Source organism: Phaenicophaeus curvirostris, chromosome 12, assembly GCF_032191515.1.
Source record: "Phaenicophaeus curvirostris isolate KB17595 chromosome 12, BPBGC_Pcur_1.0, whole genome shotgun sequence".
In the NCBI taxonomy this organism is placed as follows: Eukaryota; Metazoa; Chordata; class Aves; order Cuculiformes; family Cuculidae; genus Phaenicophaeus; species Phaenicophaeus curvirostris.
In genome coordinates, this window is record NC_091403.1 from 18472147 (window position 1) to 18492014 (window position 19868).

Consider the following 19868-nt stretch of genomic DNA (forward strand, 5'->3'; position numbering starts at 1 on the left):
AAAAATTGAAATCATAAAATAGACATGTAAATATAGCAGAGGTAAACGGGGCAGTGAAGAGAGGAGCGGAGCAGAAGGGAAAAGGCTGCACTGGGGGGCTGGAGCCACACTGGGGTGGGCTGGAGCGGCTGAGGACTCCAGGTTTGGGGGATAACCTGGAGGGGGTGGGGAAGCTTCGTTTTGCTTCACTCTGTGACTGACCTGGTTGTCTAGCTCTGTGGAGAGCAAGCACACACACGTGCCTGTCTGCATGCACGTGGGTTCCTCACCACCACAGCCCCTCAGCTCCCTGGGGTGTATCAGGTACCCTAAAGCTTGTAGGTGTTTATATCCAGGACTTGCCCTTCTTCCCCACCAATCTTTCCCAAAAGACTTCAAGCACGGTGAGAGAGGGGAGCCAGAACTGAGAATGGCAGGAGAGATGGAGGGGACAGAAGTGGTGACAACAGGAAACCAGGAAGGAATCAAAGGCCATCAGGCACAGGGTGAGCAGGGGAGAGTTCTGCTAAACCTCACTGGATGAGGTTGCAAACTTGGGGTGCTTGTAGTGTGTGTGAGGTGAGGCAGTGCCAGCAGCAACTGAGTTATAGGGCATGAAAATCATATCACGAGGCTGCTTCCAAGCACAGATGTCACAGGGTGGTGACTTGGGAGCTTTTGTGCAGCCCCTGACCCCACAGCTGCCTGCAGCTCCCCTGGGTCGAGCAAACCCAGTGAAGTCACCCAGTCACCCTGCTCTACGTCAAGGGTCACAGCTGGATGGCAGACTCATGCCGTCATCTCTTCAGGCAAGGGTGGCTTTTCACACGTAGTATTTCACACAACCAGAGGCAAGCACTCGCTTTCCTCCTTTCCTACAAGAGGAAGGCAGAACTGGCCCAAACTCCTCCAAGCCCCTCTGGCCATTTGCCCGTGGGACAGCAGAATGATACCAAAGCACTGGCCAAAGGAGAAGACTCAACAGTGGTGCCTGAGCCTGCGTTGGGCTGCTGGAGGTGCTGGTCATGGGCATGGAGGGAAGGAAAGGACTTGATGCAAATACCTTCCTCTAATTAAAAGCCCCTTGCTAGGTCTGTAAGGGGGAGCCAAGAACTTCTTCACGTGTTGCTCCAGCAATAGCCCAGCAAAAGGCACCATCTGCCAGGAAGGAAAGCAAGCAAGGGGGAAGATGTGGAAGAAGGAAAAGGGAGAGAGTAGGACACAAAACTCCTTGCTGCAGTGGGAACATATAGTTGGCTGGGGACTGCATGGGGAGCCAAGCGTGTGGCAATCCTGTCCTCGTTATGAGCATCAAGTGATGCGCTGGGCTGCCCGTTAACAGCCTTTTCAGAGCTACTGGCAAAGATACCAAGCCTTCCTGGCTTGCCACTGCTTCACAGGAGGGCGGTAGATGCTCATCCACTCTCCAAACCCACATCAAACTATGCTTAGGGGTGGGGAGGTTAGAACCTCCACAAGCAAGAAATAAGCCTTTTCAAGAGCCAATAAGAGCCCAGAGGCAAAACATCAACCAGCCAACCAGTGGAGAGATTAAACATCAGCCAGCCCAATGCCAATGGTCACACAAGCTCCTAAATCTCAAAATCTCTAGAGGAACAACCATTGTCTTGGTAAAGGTCTCCATCAAGGAGCTGGGGAACAGCTGTGTCCTCTAGAATCCTAGAGGGCCCAGAGGGTCCCATCGCATGAGTAGTCAGCAAGAGGGACCACCACCCCTGCCACAAACCCAGCTCTCTTGGCACTGTACCTGGTTTTCCCCTACACACAATTTTCTTCCTAATTGGGAGCTTGTTAATTATCCCAATACTTTGCAGAGGAAATAAACAGCAATTAGAGAAATAAGTGGTATTTTTATTCCCTGGCACTCTTGCAGAGCTCCCCGACGCCTCCCATCCGCAGCTCCCACACGGGCACATGTTGCTGCCTGCTCCGGAGCTGCTGCCCAAGCGCTCTCCTCCGTCTGTTCCCTGGGAGCAGGGTGCTGCGGTGGTGGGCTGCCTTTCTCTCCCCCGGGTAGGAAGCGTTACTGCGTGAAAGCAGCAGGCTGTCCCACTGTAATCTGTTTTAAAAGTCATAAATTGCTGAGAAAATCCAGTTTTTCTGCACAACAGAAGGTTAGCGTGTTTAAAGAGAGCACTGGAACTGTTTTTATTAATCAGAACTGCTATAAAGAAAGCATTTTAATTAACATAATCATCCTGTTTGAGAGAAGCAGCCCGTACCTCACAGATACTTTTCAAACTAAAGATGCGGGCTGTCAGAGTCAGTCATAATTAAGCAAAACGAGCTGGTTTATCTTGCTGTGACTCCCTCCTCCTACCCACACGCTTCTCTCTGCAAGGCGAGTGGAGACAGCATCGTGCCATGGCGGTGGCAGGTCTCCCTATGTCCCCATTCCTGCTCCATCCTAGCCAGCCAGTGGTGCCAAGTCTGGGCACAGACCAAGCTGCAAGAAGGCAGCCTGGAGATGGAGGTGGCTGTAAAAACCCCACACAATTTGTAGGACTTTGTTTCCACCATGGTCTCACAGTCAACAGATAAAAAGAGTTATTCTCATTGAAAATAAAAGACAAAAAAATAGCATAAAAAGCCTGGCTCTGGGCCGCTTGCCAGCAGGGAGAGAAAGAAGTGGAGAAGGGGAATAAAAGCAGGTGCAGGCAGGCAGCTGTGTGGCTCTGGGTTTCTCGAGGCTCCCAGAGCCAAGCTGGAGCCCAGAGGGCAGCGCGCCGGCCCAGAGCTGCAGCCCCCATTGACAGCCCTCCTCCTCCTCCTCCTCCTCCTCCTCCTCCTCCTGCCTGCAGCACGAGGCAGCACCACATGCCTTCAGCAGCATCTTTTACACCTCCTCCCAACGTCACAGCAGGCTCAGTAGGTCCCATGGCACATCTCTGCCTACCCTTTGCTCCCCAGTGTTGGTGTCCCCCACACCAATGGCAAGATGGGGCACACAGGCTACACAAAGCAATCGTGCATCCCCTTCAAACCCACTGGTGGCTGCCCAACCCAAGATATCTCATCACACCATCACGTCCTGGAGCAGGACACTGGCCTAGGGCTGAAGGCAGCACCTTCAGCAACCAAAGTCCCTTTAATAGCAGCACCATCTAATATTTTAACAGGCATTTTAGTGAGTGTTCCACAATTTTGCTAACAACTCACATTAATGTGCAGTATAGATGACTTTTAACCATTAGTGCTTTTAATTAATCTCCTTTATAAATAAAGGATGGCACCAAGGTGATGGGTCTGCCCTGAAATTGTACAGTGCCATGGGAGATGCTCGTGCTGTGTCTTTAATGCAGACCCAGTGTCACAGCACAGGACCAAAGTCACCACGCCAAGCCACGTCCCCATGGACTGCAGGGATAGGAGCACCCATCCTGCCCACGACAGCACCCAGTGCTGGACATCACCAGCCCTGGGGCCAGCCTGCATTCCCAGGTGCCACAGTCAACAGCTACTGCAGTTAGAACGAGGAAAAAAAAAAAAAAAAAGAAAAATTCAAAAGAGGGATTTAATTTTTTTTTTTTTTTGGCACAGTTTCCCTAAGAAAACAAGGTCTGTGCAATCATGTGCTCCACGTGTTGTCTGTCTCCCCTAATTACTCTCCGACTCAGCAGTCAAATTCAACAGTGTGTGAGTGACAGTTGGAAATCTCCAAGATATTAAATGCCTGAAGGTTTCATAAAAATAGGAAGACGGGTGGAAAGCAGAGGCCTTCCTCAGCTCAGCTGAGCCAGGCTGCAGCAGGAGCCCAAGTCTTGCAAGGCTCTGGAAGCTCCACATGGGAGAAAGGAACAGCATAAAAGCCCTGATGATGCAGAGAAAAGGCTGAATCAGAGGATGCATCTTGCTAGATATTGAAATCAGTCAATCTTCAGGTATTAGCCCCTGGAAAAGCAGCTTTCTGTAGTGCTGATCAGCACATTAACAACCTGTTTCCAAATAGGAAATGCAATTTCCATGGGAAATGCAGGTTTTCTTGGTGGAAAAACTAAAATATTCAGAAAAAAACAATCAAACATGCTTTTCTACTTCAGTTCGATGCAGACCAACACATTTCAGGTGTCTAAAAGGACAGCAAAGTTCGGCTCCAATTTGGCTAAACATCCCACATATCAAGTCCATGTTTTCCTCACTTGTCTGAGCTGGAGACAGAGCTCACATGTCCTAAGAGCACAGGAGGGACCACGGCCGAGCAGCAGGACACAACCCAAACATCTCCTCTTGCGACAGTTGGGTGCTTCTCTTGAAATGCTGTATTGAACAAACTATTTTTACTTTTACATTCCTTGTTTGGTTTTTTTCCCCCAGAATGAAAAGGCCCCACCAGCCCTGAGAATCTGGGAGCCACCATGGAAAGTCCAGAAGCATCTTCTGCAAGTGACTTCCACTGGGCATGGGTTAGTCCCCACAGCAGCCTGCTGCAAGTGTCCCTGGGAGAGCTGAGACAGGGACACGGAGATAAAGGAGAGCACAGGGCAAAGACATCACAGCAAAGCCTTGGACTTGCTGCTGCAAAGGGTTTGTGGCACATGGCAGGGTGTTCTTTGCATGCAGGCTACGAAGCACCCACTTTGATATGTCTGAAGACCTACTTCTAAGAACAAATAAAAATACCTCTCCTGGTCCTCATTTGAGAGCTGGTAAGGAGGCTTCCAAAATTGGGTTCTCTCTCTGCCTGCACAGAGGATGGGGGTTTGATGCCATAGAGAAGCTGTTTGTAGGTCTCTGTTCACAGGCTACCAGATAGGCATCCTCACCCTCCCTCACCAGGGCATCTGCCTTCCCTGAGCTCCCCATCCCTGCTATAAATAGGACTCCTTGCTGGAAGCATTGGGGTTGGCAGCACAGTGGCTCTCCCAGCTGTATCTCCTCCCTTTGCTGCCCCATCACTAGCTCAGCAACACCCATGGCCTTTGGGGAGCTTTCCTACATAAAACCGGCTCGCACGCTCCTCTCATCTCAATCCAAAGCTGCAGCAAGACGAAGCGATGCTCATAAATGCCTTAGAAGGGAAATGTTAATGAGCACTGAGTGGAGGGTGAGAAAAGCCCTTAATCGCATTAGCTCTGCTGCCAGAGCGGATGAACATCCCCAGGCTGCAGAGCTCTGTCCAGCCATGGGGCACAACAGCGGCTGGGCAGAGCCAGGCTGCGAGTTTCTGCCCCAGCACTTGGTGTGGGAAGGGAAAATGTTGGTCAAAGCCACGCTGATTCCTCAAACTAAACCTCAAACTAAACCTCGACTCTGCTCTCATGAGACTTCACCTGGAGCCCTGCATTCAGTTTTGGAGTCCTCAGAGCAGGAAGGACACGGAGCGTTTGGAGCGAGTCCAGGGGAGACCACGAAGATGATCTGAGGGCTTTGAGCAACCTGATCCAGGGGAAAGTGTCCCTGACCATGTCAGGGGCGTTGGAACTGGATGAGCTTTAAGGTCCCTTCTAACCCAAACCATTCTATGACTCTACAATAAACGAAGATTCCTTCTGAGCTGATGACCTCCACATGGCTCTGGAATCATGGATCCTACTGGTATGGGACACTTTCTTGCTTTACTTGAGCAGGAGCACACACCTGCCCATGTCGCCAGTAAGTTTATGCTTTGATTGCATAAATAAGTCACACATGAGGTTTTTATACTGGGAACTCAACTCTGAGCTTGTGTAACTCTGATTACTTTTTTTAAGTGACCAGGAAATTATGATATCAAAATATATGTGTAAAATAATCATTTTCCTCAGCTAAACAGCCACGCAAGCAGAGCCTTTTGTACTGCCCTGCCTTCCCATCACCACGTACGCTGTGTGCACGCACATGTGCGTTGCTCTACAACACACAGGGACATTTTTTTACAGTGACAGCCTGCTGCTCCCCCTTAGGGGGAAACGTGGTTTAATTTTTAGTATAACCTTAAAAAGGAGACTAGCAAAGCCTCGTTCCCATAAATTTTGTAAGTGACATTTACTACCCAGTACGTTATTGATAGCAATGGACAAATCCCAAGTTTAGGGTTTTGGTTCAGAGGAACAACCATTTTCTTCTGCCAGCTCTGCTGGGATGAGGCAGCTGTTGCTCGGGCTCAGCTCAGGCGCTGCCTGGAAGATCTCCAGTGGCTGAGCCATCTTCTCCTTCACAGAATCATAGAATGGTTTGGATTGGAAGGGACCTTAAAGCCCATGCAGTTCCACACCCTGCCATGGGCAGGGACACCTCCCACTGCATCAGGGGCTCCAAACCCCATCCAGCCTGGCCTTGAACACCTCCAGGGATGGGGCAGCCACCACTGCTCTGGGCAACCTGGGCCAGGGCCTCCCCACCCTCACAGGAAAACATTTCTTCCTAAAATCTCATTTCAATCTCCCCCTTCTCTTCAGTTTAAACCCACTCCCCCTCATCCTATCCCTGCGCCCCCTGATCCAGGGCCCCTCCATAGCTCTCCTGGAGCCCCTTTCAGTACTGGAAGCCGCTCTAAGGTCTCCCCAGACTCTTCTCCAGGCTGAACAACCCCAACTCTCTCAGCCTGTCCTCAGATGGTGGGTGCTCCAGCCCAGATCATCTCCATGGCCTCCTCTGGACTTGCTCAACAATCCCTGTCCTTCCTGTGCTGAAGTGTGAAGCCTAATGTGTGTCCCCTACATACCTTAGGGGTTCTGATAACTCCTTTTGGCTTTTGGAGACCCTGTTTCTAAGGAAGACCCCACTCACCCTTGCCCATGGGCCAGGTATCAGCAATAACATGGCAACACTTCCCACCAAATCCCATCAGTTTGGTCCATAAAAACACCCCTGGCAGGCTCAGACCCCTGCCCATACTAGTTGGAGTGCAATGGAGTTTGCTTTAAGAGCACAATAGCTCTTCCTGGTCACTGAATCCAGCTCCCTGCTACCCATAAACCTGCCAAGTTTCCTTTTCAATACGCAAAAGATCTCAACAGCTGAGTGTTTAATTACAAGGACTAGAAATCAGGCTCCACAGAGTCATATCAGGTTATTCCAGCTCCCTCAAACTGGCTTCAGAACATGCCAGGACCAGTCTGTCCCCCGTGGAGACTGGCATTTCCAGCTCTGCCTGAAAGCACGGAGGCTCAAGGAAACACAAACCACAATGAGACCCCAAAGACAGAGCTTAGAGGAGCCTGGGCAGGTGCTTTGCAGCACAGCCCTCTCCAAAACGTGGATGCAAACATCACTGGATGGATGGAAAACATGGGTGCAAGGACAGAAAAATTGTTATCTGTGCCTGGCCAGAGGAAAATATAAGGTGCTACTAAAATCCATGGCATCCACACAGATCCTAAGAGAGACAGAGGGAGCTGTTCTGCAAATCCCCGGTGGGGAACAGCTCAGCACCACCTCCCATTGCTGACAGGGATGTGGCAGCATCCACTGCTCCTCTGAGGCATGGGGCAGGTCACGGGCAGCACCCCAAGGCTCGGCAGCATTTCCCTGGCTCTCCCTGCCCATCTGCAGCCTCCCATACCACCCCTTTTACCACTGTGAGGCAGAACTAGACCCAAAGCAGCAGTTCCAGTTCCTTGGCACAGATAAAAGATTGAAGGAGCAGAAAAGAAACGACTCTTTACAACTACCTGAAAGGAGATTGTGGAGAGGAGGGAGCTGGGCTCTTCTCCCAAGTGACAGGGGACAGGATGAGAGGAAATGGCCTCAAGCTCCACCAGGGGAGGTTCAGGCTGGACATTAGGAAAAAATTTTTCACAGAAAGCGTCACTGAGCACTGGAACAGGCTGCCCAGGGAGGGGGTTGAGTCACCTTCCCTGGAGGTGTTTAAGGCACAGGTGGATGAGGTGCTGAGGGACATGGTTTTGTGTTTGATAGGAATGGTTGGACTCGATGATCCGGTGGGTCTCTTCCAACCTGGTTATTCTATGATTCTATGATTCTATGACTGTTAACAGGTATTTAATTCTGGTAAAATTAGCGGCATTGTGATTTGCACCTAGGAAAAGCCAGGCAGCAAATTTGCTGGTGTCAGCCCTGCCACAGCAGGTCCTTGAGCATTCCCCTGGCTGCTGGTCCATGGGCATCGGTAGAGACAGTTCATCTGAATTTCTAGGGTGCAGATCCTTTTGCAAACTGAACTCTAAGCCCTAAAAGGCTGAGGCACCTTCTCAGCAATCGCTGCAGTGTGGCACAGCACTTCAAAATAGCTGCAAGTTGGTTTTCCCCAAGCTTTGGTAAAGGCTGGAAACTGGAGAAACCTTTTCCTTGGGCAGATGAGTGCTTCCCTCTGCTGAGGTGGGTCAGCATCCCAGATCATCCTGTATGCTCCCAAGGATGCCTCACTTTGCCACACCCCAAGAGGCACCTGGGCTCCCTCTTAGCCAAGCGCTGAGCAGAGCCACTGGCAGCTGCCCTGGCCACACTCCAGCAGCTGGTCCTGCCCTCTCCCAGCACCAGCAGCAGCCCAGCCGCTTCAGCAAAACCTGGGACTGATCCTCACTTTTCCACCTCAAAACAAACTCAAGCCAAAGGCATCTCATAGAGTCACCCAACATTGCTGTTCTCTGCTATGAGACTCTTGGGGAGCATTGCCTGCCACCCTCTCAACACGCATTTTGGCAATCTAAGCTGTTATTTTCCAGGTTGTTCAATCATTCCTATCACAGACATCACCACGCACCTCCCCATGTAACACCTCAGCTACTCCCCCGCTCCTTCCCAGCATCTCCACTCAACTAGGAGACACAAGCCAGTCTCTCTTGTGTTTTGGCAGAGGCTTTGGCTGTAGCCCCCCCAAAAAAAACAGAATATGAATAGAATGAGACAGCCTCGACAAGGCTGAGCAACACTGACTACCAAGATCCATCACCAATGCCACCAGGGTTAGCAGTGCCGCTCCTAGGAGCCCTTTCCCCCACAGCAGCAGCTCACTCTGAACTCACAGCTGAGCCAAGAGAGCAGTAATTCTTCCTCTGTGTTGATCAAAGGCTATATCCACACACAAGCCCCTGGGGAGTTAAGCTAAGGATCACTACCAGGTCAAGCATGTCTCCCAATCGCAGCCATACACACATCTGCCTCTCCCAAGAGCTTGGAAACAGTCTCAAGCACAGCCCCCATAACCACTCTAAAACATATGGATGAGGAGGAAGGAAAACCCAATGGTCAGACTGGCAGTGTCTGAGAATGAGCTTAAGAGATGCTCAGACAACTTTCTGTCCCCTCTTGCTCAGCTGTCGATCCCCTGGGACCATCACAGGCACATGTTGGATGGAGGCTCCAGACATCCTTTCCCCCTACCCAAAACACTGTGTTTATCTGAAAACCAGCTTACTGCAGGTGTAAAGCAGCCCATAACCTTATGAGTTAAATTTTAGCAAAAGCAATTCACTGTTCTGTCTGGGCGCACCAGCAGCTCAATTTGTATTGATACAAGCCTCTTTTCTCTAAAAGCATGGGATCAGTTCTCCCCCGCAACAGAAAACATGAGCAACACGGAGCCTCAGATCACAAAGCACAGGAGTTTCCCCGCATTTCTGCTGGCCCGCAAGGCAAAACCCCCACATCTGACAACATCTGCAGAGAGTCACTGTGAAACCCTCAGAGGCCAGCGAGCAGAGCAGGTTTCCAGCCTATTCCACCAACTCCAAGACCACCAAAGCGTGCAATAAGTCATCGTATAGGGCATCTTCATGGTGCTATGTTTGCTGCCCATTATTTTGCATCCCAAAGCAAGCACCTGCTGTGTTGCCAGCAGTCCCTTCCAAAATCCAGGAGAGCATCCCAGCGGATCTCTTCCAAGGTGCTCCCATCAACTACAGCAGGACAAAGCAATCAGGGAGCAGACAAGGAAAGTGCAACTTCCCCATCATGGAGAGCCTGCTGGGACTTGCTGGAAGCCATCCAATTAGTTAACAAGCACTCTAGAGCTGAGTCTGTCTGGAATCAGTAATTAATTTCCACAAGACAAGCAAGAGTGAATACATTGGCAGAACCCGTGTCTGTCCTAGAGATGGACCCAGGAAAAGGAGGTTGGCTGAGCCAAACCCATACTGAAATGGATAGGAGCAGCTGGTAATGAGCAAGTGAAAGACATGTAACCCCTGTGAAACACCAGGAGAAAACACCACAACCGGCTCCCATCCCAAATGAATGTGCCAGGAGCTGGCACAGCCAAGCGTCCCTGGCCACCCTGGAGCTGGTCCTCCATGCTGTGGTCATGCAGGCAGTGAAAGCTTTGCTTCTGACAAGCAGCACTGTAGTAAATTAAGCAAACAGTACACATCAGCCTGGCCAGGCACCTCCTGCTTCCACCATCCATGATCACTGAAGTTTTAAAAGTCCTGGAATAATTTATTCATGCCCATTTTCCTCATTAGTCTCCTGCTGTAGGTTCCCGAGCATCCTCCAGCACAGGAGGACATCAGCTTCCAGGTCTGAGGTGTCCCCAAGGAACCAGGCTGTCGCAAGCAGCATCAGCCCTCCTGAATACAAACAACCTCCTGCCAAGTTCTCCTGGTTGAAAATCAACGACTGAGCTCCAGGAAGAGAAGACCTGCTCCCAAGGCATGCGCTCCCAGCCCTTGCAGTTCCACAGCAACAGCTGCCTCTCCGGAACATGTCCCCGTGCAGCAGGGGATAAATTAGCCAGATTCGGGCATTTCAGTGCAGCTGCCTCATCCTCTGCCAGCTCAGCAATGTGATTAATTTTGGGTGCTGATGAAGCTCATTTACCAGAACCACATGATGGACAGAGGAGCTACAGGGGCATGTGGGGAGCCCCAGGGCACAGGGGAAAGCAGGAGTGGAGAGGCAAAAGGCAGGAGGCAGGGAGGGAAAGCAAGGAGCCGAGCCTGGGACATCTCCCAGCAAGGCTGTTTGCCACGTTGGCTGGCGATTGAGCATGTTGGGGGAGAAGAGCTCTGCATGAGGAGAGCTATTATCTCTGCTAACACACACGGCCACATCTGGGGAGAGATGTGCAACAGAAGGGGTATAAGAGGATCAGGAAGAAGGAGCTGTGAGGTAATTACTGTGCTTCAAGAGTGGAAATTCTACCACCGCCACCACTTCTCCCACCACTGCACCTTCCTACAGCCCATTTTCCACCTTCGCCTCTTTCATGGGGTCCGGCAGGTCCTGTCCTGCCTGTCCCCACTCTGCAGCCAGACACGCTTGCTCTTCACTGCTGACAGAACAGCCAGAACTGCTCCTGCAGGAATTGCCTGAGAAGACAGAGCTGAATGTTCACTTCTTGATATAACACGGTCCCAACATGGAAAAATCAGCCACTTGGTTGTTCCATCCCTTGACTGGAGCTTCTCCATGCGCTGGAGCAGCGCCCAATGTAGCGATGCTGCTTGTATGACACGGTGCAACTCTCCCAAGGGCTGAGGCAACCTGAGTTGCCAGTGTAGAACAGCCTGAAAGCATTTCAACAGCAGATGAGACAGACCTACTCTTAATTCCCACCGTGACATCAGATCCTGCACTGGCACGTGCCCCAGGTCAGGGTCTGTCCCACTGGCGGCATCAGTATTACTCCTCCCCAGCTCTCTGAACTATCCCAGCTGGCAATACCTTTTGCTAGCAGAGGCTCTGCAAAGGGATCTGAACAGGCTGGACCACTGGGCTGAGCCCCATGGCATGAGGTTTAACAAGGTCAAATGCCAGGTCCTGCACTTGGGGCACAACAACCCTATGCAGAGCTACAGACTAGGAGAAGTCTGGCTGGAAAGCTGCCTGGAGGAGAGGGACCTGGGGATGTTGGTTGAACATGAGCCAGCAGCAGCCCAGCTCGCCAAGAAGGCCAAGGGCATCCTGGCTTGGATCAGAAACGGCGTGACCAGCAGGTCCAGGGAGGTTGTTCTCCCTCTGGACTCAGCACTGGTGAGACTGCTCCTCGAATCCTGTGTTGAGTTCTGGGCCCCTCACCACAAGAAGGATGTTGAGGCTCTGGAGCGAGTCCAGAGAAGAGCAACGAAGCTGGTGAGGGGGCTGGAGAACAGGCCTTATGAGGAACGGCTGAGAGAGCTGGGGGTGTTCAGCCTGGAGAAGAGGAGGCTGAGGGGAGACCTCATTGCTCTCTATAACTACCTGAAAGGAGGTTGTGGAGAGGAGGGAGCTGGGCTCTTCTCCCAGGGGACAGGTGACAGGACAAGAGGGAATGGCCTCAAGCTCCACTGGGGGAGGTTCAGGCTGGACATTAGGAAAAGATTTTTCACAGAAAGGGTCACTGGGCACTGGAACAGGCTGCCCAGGGAGGTGGTTGAGTCACCTTCCCTGGAGGTGTTTGAGGGATGGGTGGACAAGGCACAGAGGGGCATGGTTTAGTTTTTGATATGAATGGTTGGACTCAATGATCTGTTGGGTCTTTTCCAACCTGGTGATTCTATGATTCTAAGAGTGTCACCTGGTGTTAGGCACAAGCTGCCAGTGTCAGGCTCCTCCATGGTTATCACTGTCCGAAGCAATAGCATGGGCATGGCAAACACAACAGCCAAAGCAGCAGGGGTCCTCAGAGCAGATACAACCGGAGAGGATGACACATGGCAGCCCACATCTTCCACCAGCCGACCCATCCTAGCTGGGCATGAAGGGCTCTCGGAGCGGAAAGAGCACCAGAGAAGGGACCTGAACTGCTCCCAGCTGAGGCTGCCAATGTCATGAGCCACGCAGCAATGGATCAGCAGTCCCTGCACAGACTTGGGGTGAGGAGTAGTTTTTGGGGTGAGCCAATGCCCTTCAGATGATGCCCTCCAGCGAGATGGATGCGCAAGGAGAGGGCATCAGGCCAGTCTGTCACACGCCAGGATTTACCAGCCATAGAGGGGACAAGGCAGGGACGCACAGCAGTTTGTTTCCCAACGCTCCTACATGGACAACATCTCAGGGAGGCATCAAACAACACAGCTAGGAAACTGTGGGGATGGACTGTAGGGATGGAGGCAGAATGACCAGGGAAGACCACGCATGATTGGTGATGGAAAGAAGGAACCATCGCTGCTGGCATTTATTTGCCATCATTTACCCATGCTGCAGTCAGACACACCTTAGGCAGTGATATCCCCATCACAGAGCAACTCTGTCCTGGAGTGAGGTCACACCAGCAGCACCTGAAACCCCAAGATCACCACAACCCCCCCTCTCTTTGACATTTTTTAGGCTCCAACTAGTGAACCATTTTCTGCTCAAGGAAAGAGAAACTGTTGAGTTCAGCAGGGCCAAGCAAGCTGGGACAACAGTAACAAATCCTTGGACACACAGCCTGGCGTCAATGCCTTTGGTGGCACTCAATTATCAACCCAATGGGTAGCAGCAAATGGAGAAGCTGTTTTTTGGATAAACATGTCTTTTTTCAAAGAAAACACATGAAAAGGGCGAAGGCAATCATGACGCAATGTGCAGCCGCCCTGCTGCTTGCAAGACAGTCCAGCTAATTTATCCCAGCACAGAAACAGGACCCTTTCTGCTGAGTTAACAGTATGGTAAGGAAACCCACAGGGACTTTGGAAGCGTGAAAACGTCAAACACAGAGTAGGGACTTGTGCCTGAGAAAGGGGAAATTTTACGCTTCTGCCCACCGGATCCCCTGAGAAAAAGCAAACAGGGTGGCTGGAGGCAGAGTGGGTTGCCCGAGAGGAGCCAGAGGATTGTAACCTCTGACTTTCATATTTCATCCAGGTCATAAATGTTCCTTGAAACCTAGTTCCTCTGCAAGGTGCCTTGAGAGCTTTTTTCCACTCCACCCATTGCTTTACCTCCTCGTCTTTCCAAAGGGCCCCACTCTGGAGCCCCATGGCTTGTGATGGCAGTGGCAAAGCCATCCCAGGTTTATTGCGATCATCATGCCAATTACTCAATTAAAGTGTTCAGTTCCCACGCATCAAAGTTTACCCAGGAAGGATCAAAGATGCCAACACAATTTCCCTTCACAGATTACAGAGCAGCAGCAAAAAATGTATCTCAGGTAGTTTTCACATTGCAGGGAATTAATTGTTCCAGCACACGGGTTTCTGTTCAAGGCCTGGCTCCTCAGCAAAGGCGTGTTTGGGCTCCTACAACTGCCTGAGGAGCAGCACTGGTGCCCAACCCCGCTGCTCCTCCAGCACTACACCATACTTTAGTACCAGCATGTTCTCAGCAAAGAGAAAACACCATTGCACTTACCAGAGCTGAAAACCTGCAAGGACCTGCTGGCTAGGCAAGGAACCTGAGAAGGAGGAAAGAGAGACGTGGTTTAGCGAGTTGGTTGTTGACAGCCACAGGCATTTTAAGGGGCTGACAGAGGAGTGTTGGTACTGCACCAGCCCCACATGGGTCACATTCCCCTGCAGCAGCACCAAGCCCAGCCCCACAGGGCACAAAAGTCTTCCTTACACCCCACCTGCCCCCTCTAGCTGCAATAGAACTTAAGTCCTAGATGAGATGCCTACTTAATGAGCACATGGCCAGAACTGCTCAGGTATGGACCCTCCTGGTTTCACCCTCAGTCTTGGCATCCAGGCACACACATGTGCTGCCTGTGGAGCTGGCTCAGGCACAGGGGACCCAATGGGGTACCACAAAGCAGCCAAAGGGTGCTGAAGCCTAAGAGCAAGAAAATGAAACCTCCTTCCTTATGTTCCCTCCACCAGTATGTTCAGACAGAGCTGTCTCAGCAGAGCCTGCTGCACACCCACCTTGTTTCCTAAGCTGGCAAGAAAAAGAGATCCTTACTTCAACACAGAGGCTGGTTGGGAAGCAGGGTGTGCCAGGGCATCACTTCTGCTTGCTTTCGTTTGTAAGTTCATTTTTGTGCCCAGGTATCCCCTTTGGTGAGAATCTGTTGCCCTTTCCTAAGGCAGCCTCACAGCACATCCTTGTAGCAGAGATGCCCTGTGCTCCCTGCTGGACACTCCTCTTCTTGTTCCTCCTTCTTCTCTCACTTCTCCCCCTGCCACCAGCTGTAGTAGGAGATTTGAGGGCAGCACCCATGGGCACAGCACCCTTGCTCTGGGCTGGGCAGGCTGCTCCTGTACCTCATCCCACTAAGCCTTTTGGAAACACTGCATTTCCCGAGTGTGCTCAAGAAGCAGCTGCCAGGATTGCTTTTGTTGACCAACAAGAAGCTCCACCAGCTGGGAACAAGGACCTGGTTGATGGCTGTGGCACTGTGGGTGGGAGGGAGATTACCACTCATCAAGGCCACCTAAATGCATTAGGGCCACCTAAATCTACCTGCCCCCACTCACCAGCATCTCTCGGTGCTTGGCAGGTGCCAGCAGGGCTGCAAGACACAGCACATCGTAGGAATTGACCAAGGGATTAAGGAGCAATTTGCTCCATCCCGGTATGAAAACAGGACTGTCCCATCACCGTTCCATCTGCCAGTGCCTCATCAGCTCCTGGAGCACGCCATGCAAATCTATGCTAAGGAGTCACAACAACACGCCTGGGAAACCATAAATATCTGTGAAAAATCTCCTCATAAATCCAAGAGAAGGGGAATTTACTGCGCTTTCTTTGGAGATTTCTCCAGGTGTTCCCTATTAAGCCATTGTGCTCGTTTGCATAAGTATTCCTCAGACAATAGTCTTCTCTGCCATCAGTTATCAGCTCTGCAAACAGGAGCAGCTCTGGGCATGGTGCATGCAAACACCCAGCTGTAAAGATGAGGGACAGGTTCCTTACATCACCAGCTCCTCAGGGCAAGGGGGATGCTTTAAATCAGCCACAACCAGAAGCAGGTTGTGTTCACTCAGAACCACAGCAGGTCCCTGGGTAGTGCTAATGTCCATGGAGAGGACTAGTGGCTTCTTTAGGACGGGCAAGACCCAGAGGTGTGTGTCCCTAAGGCTCATCCTGTAGCTCAGGGATGGGCACCCAGCATTGCCAAGCTTCTTAAGTCAAAAACGAATGGTAAAAATTGAAACTCTGCCTCACCCGTGGACCCTCATTCGGCAGATTTCACCTCGAGTAGCACCTGCAAGGCTGCCCAGGTTAATTGCTAGGAGAGCATGTTGTATTTCAGCTATAACATTTCATTGCTTGTTTAATGTATCCTTATCATGACTTCCATGTACTTCTGTGTAGATGGGTGGGAGACAGAACAAAATTAATAATACGCTTCCTTCCAGCCTGAAATTCTGAGCCTGTCCTCCACTGAGTGCAATTACTGTGTATATGACTCCTTTAATCTGGCTAATACTGTAAGTATACTGGAGATTAAGGGATTTGGGGCTGCAAAGTCCATTTCATCCACTCAGACCTCCGTGCAAGGGAATAAAAGCAGTGGAAAGGTCTCACAGAAGCCCCAAGACTGAGCAGGGTCTGACCTGCAGGTGACCATCCCACCATGTCTCCTCGCTGCTGGGGACCTCTCCCAGGCACCCCGCAGCTCCCAAACCCAGCGTGTGGCCACCCAGGATGCTCCCAATCTTGTGCCCAGCACCTCTGTCACATTCCTGGAGTGCCCAGCCCTCCCTGGTGTGGCATACTGGGGACACGGTGGCGGGGTAAAAGACTTAAGCGGTCACGGTGCTGCTGCCGAGAGTGTTCTCCAAGCACCAAGAGAAGAGCTGTTATCTCTGAGCTGGAGAACTATTAACAGCACCAGAGAATTTATGCTTTGGCCAAGGTGATGGTCTCTATCTGCACCAAGGAGAGGAAAGCTGTAATGCCAGCATGCCTGCAGGGCAGGACCACACTGCCAGCCCCTAGCCCCACACCCCAGCCCCTGTAGGGTAGCAAACCACAACTTTGTAGCCCTCAAGCACAAGGAAGCCTCAAAAATAACCCTCCTATGGAGTCAGCATTCTTCCCTGGTTCACAGTAGGCACAGCCCAAGCCCTGCCACTGCTCCTGCCCAGAGGGGAAGCCACAACAAACTCCCTCCAGCTCCTCCAAGCTGATGTAATACGATGCAGGGCAGATACAGGGTTCTTCTGTGAGTGAAGCAGAGCAAGGAGATGGCTTTAAGTAGTAAAAGCTGCCCTTATGTTATGAGCTCAGACATGGCCTTATATATCCCCAAGCAGCAGAGGAGCCATCTCTACTTTGATCTAGGTTTGATTTAAAATGGAGCATCTCCCTCAGTGTCACCAGCTGGACAGTAGCGCAGTAACCTTGTTTTCCTCTGCTTTGTCCCTTTTGCCACCCACTGCGTGCCAGAGGTCCAAGGTCTACGTGCCAGAGCTGCAGACGTCAGCTCCCTGCTCTCTGGGGGCTCGTGGCAGCCATGGAGCCTGGTTATGTTCCCCTCCCTGCCCGCCTCAGACACCTGTGGTGCCCACCTGCTTTGCCCTCCTCCGTGTGGTCCAGCTGTGGCAGGAAGGGATGCTCAAGGAGATGCTCCCTCCCACCACTGGGGTGTGGGTGAGCCAGCTCAGAGGCAGGAAAATGAGAACCTGATGGGGTGTAATGCCAATTCACCGCCCATTAACTGCCTGCAAATCCTCCTCTCCCCAGCCTTATCTTTCCCTGCCATGTCCCCTCGCTCCCCCTCCTCCTCTTCCCAGGCTAATGGGCTTTTTGGATGTGGAGACAGCTGTATAGGTACCCTTGGCTGCGCTTGGGAGTGGTGGGGCAGTGTCTCCAGGGAAGTCTGATGGGAGAGAGCCTGGTCATACCCTCCTGGTGCCTGTGAGCGATGGGGCTGCCCCACTCAGCAGAGCTCATTGCCAAACACTCGCTTGCTCTTGCAGATTGACTATCAGGCTCCAAACGTTAACTTTTACAGCATAATATATCCAGCACCAACCCACAGTGTCAAGAGATACCCCAAAGCTACAACACATCTGGATGCAAATGATTGTTTAAACACCCCACACGGTCCTGTGCATATGCGATAGATTTACTGTCACTTCTTGTAAAACTGGGAGGGATCAAATCAAACAGCAGAGCAGCAATGTCTGCTGGGCAGCAGGCGAGCAACCAGCAGTGCGACTCGAGAGCTTTGGCTAAAACGGGAGCTCTGGAATACACAGCAGCAAAGCTCACCATGAGGCATCTTTGCTTACAGCTCCTTCCTGAGTAGTGAATTTGACCTGCGAGCCCTCCTGACCCGTGGCAGCCCAGCAGAGCACCGGCAACTTTTTGAATCAGCACTTTCTGAATTCAGCCAGATTTCAGTGGTCTTTCACTGCAGTGCAAGCAGAGCAGGCAGGGCAGGAGGGGGTGGCAGCTCCTATGCCCATGGGTACTGCCCAGCGTGGGCAGATGAGCTGCCCTGGGAGGATCAGTGAAGTTTCTCAGATCAACAACAGATGAAAACCACTGACAGTAGAGCAAAGGGTGAGCCAGGCACTCCCTGGGCTGGCAACACAGGAATTCAGCAGCCAGCTGCAACACAGAGGCAACAGAAGATGAGGGCCACAAAGATGATCCAAGGTTGGAGCACCTCCCATGCAACAACAGGCTGAGAGAGTTGGGGTTGTTCAGCCTGGAGAAGAGAAGGCTCCAGGGAGACCTTAAAGCAGCTTCCAGTACTGAAAGGGGCTCCAGGAAAGCTGGGGAGGGGCTCTTGATCAGGGAAGGCAGGGATAGGATGAAGGGGAATGGTTTTAAGCTGAAAGAGGGGAGATTTTGATGATATCTTAGGAAGAAATGTTTGCCTGTGCAGGTGGAGAGGTACAGGCGTGGGTTGCCCAGAGAAGTCAGCGCTGCCTCCCTGGAGGTGTCCAAGGCCAGGTTGGATCAGGCTTTGAGCAACCTGATGCATTGGAAGGTGTCCCTGCATTTCCTTCTCATTTCCCTCTCCCCTTTCCCTGGGAGTGGGAGGGATTTGGAAGTCTAACTGCACAGTTTTAGCTGCTGAAATTTAGTTGGGCCAGGGCTAAAACCATGACAAGCAGCGCTGATTTCTCTGGGCAACCCACGCCAGTACCTCAGCACCCTCACAGGAAAACTTCCTAAGATCTCATCAAAATCTCCCCTCTTTCAGCTTAAAACCGTTCCCCTTCATCCCGTCCCTGACCTCCCTGATCAAGGGCCTCTCCCCAGCTTTTCTGGAGCCCCTTTCAGTACTGGAAGCTGCTCTAAGGTCTCCCTGGAGCTTTCTCTTCTGCAGGCTGAAAATAAGGCACAAGTGTTGGACAGTCACTACTAGCAAATATTGCAGCCACTAAGTTAGGAGCAAGAGCAATAGTCTGTCTTGGTCCTTGGGGATGGCACGGTCACTGCAGTCTCAGCTGTGGCACTGACCTTCCCCACCAGCCTTTGCTCCAGCTCAGCAGGTCACTGAGGCTCCCGGGATGGGAGAGGAGAAGCATTCCCAAACCCACCTATCCCATCTGGGGGAGCTGGTAGCATCAATCCCAGCTCCCTAACCATAACCCCTGCAGCATCTCCCAACCCTCCCCAAATTCCCCTTCATTTTAGCTCATGCATTTTATCTTTAAAAACCTCAACAGGCAGGGGTAAAAAAAAAAAAAATCATGACAAACAATGCAAGAGAAAGAATACAACAGCCCTTGAAACCTCATCCTACCTTTGAAAAGGAAGGATGGAGGCAAGGCAAGAAAGCCAATGTAAAGTCTCATTACCATCAGAAATCCTCTCTCCCTGCCCTTACCTCCCCACTCATTTCCATATCACAGGGGACACAATACCTTTCTTCTCTTGACAAAGTCCCATTTTTGCAGAGCCCAGCCGTCCCCACTCCCAGCACTGGGCTTACCAAGCTGAGGAACAAAAGCCAGGCTCACACCTGCCCTGGCAGGCGGTACTGGGGTGTGAGTATCCAAGCCCTTATCGCTCTCTCCGGAGCAGTTTTTATCATTATTATTAGTCTACTTCATCATTTTTTATTTTTTTTCCTTAGCTTCAGGATCCTTTAGTCAGTCAAATTATACTCAGAGTAGCAGAAGTGGTGGAAAATAAAGCATTATAAGGGGTTCAGGAAGTTATTTTCATTTCAAGGAGCA

General features: G+C 51.4%; 1 protein-coding gene across 3 annotated transcripts in view; it reads right to left on the bottom strand.

The window, feature by feature from the left end:
* Nucleotides 1-19868, bottom strand: part of LINGO1 (leucine rich repeat and Ig domain containing 1) — a 176785-nt gene that overhangs the window by 109218 nt on the left and 47699 nt on the right. For all 3 annotated transcript variants that reach the window (XM_069866903.1, XM_069866901.1, XM_069866902.1), the window contains one exon: nucleotides 14134-14176. The gene's annotated coding sequence lies outside the window, so the exon portion shown is untranslated. The remainder of the gene's footprint in view (nucleotides 1-14133; nucleotides 14177-19868) is intronic.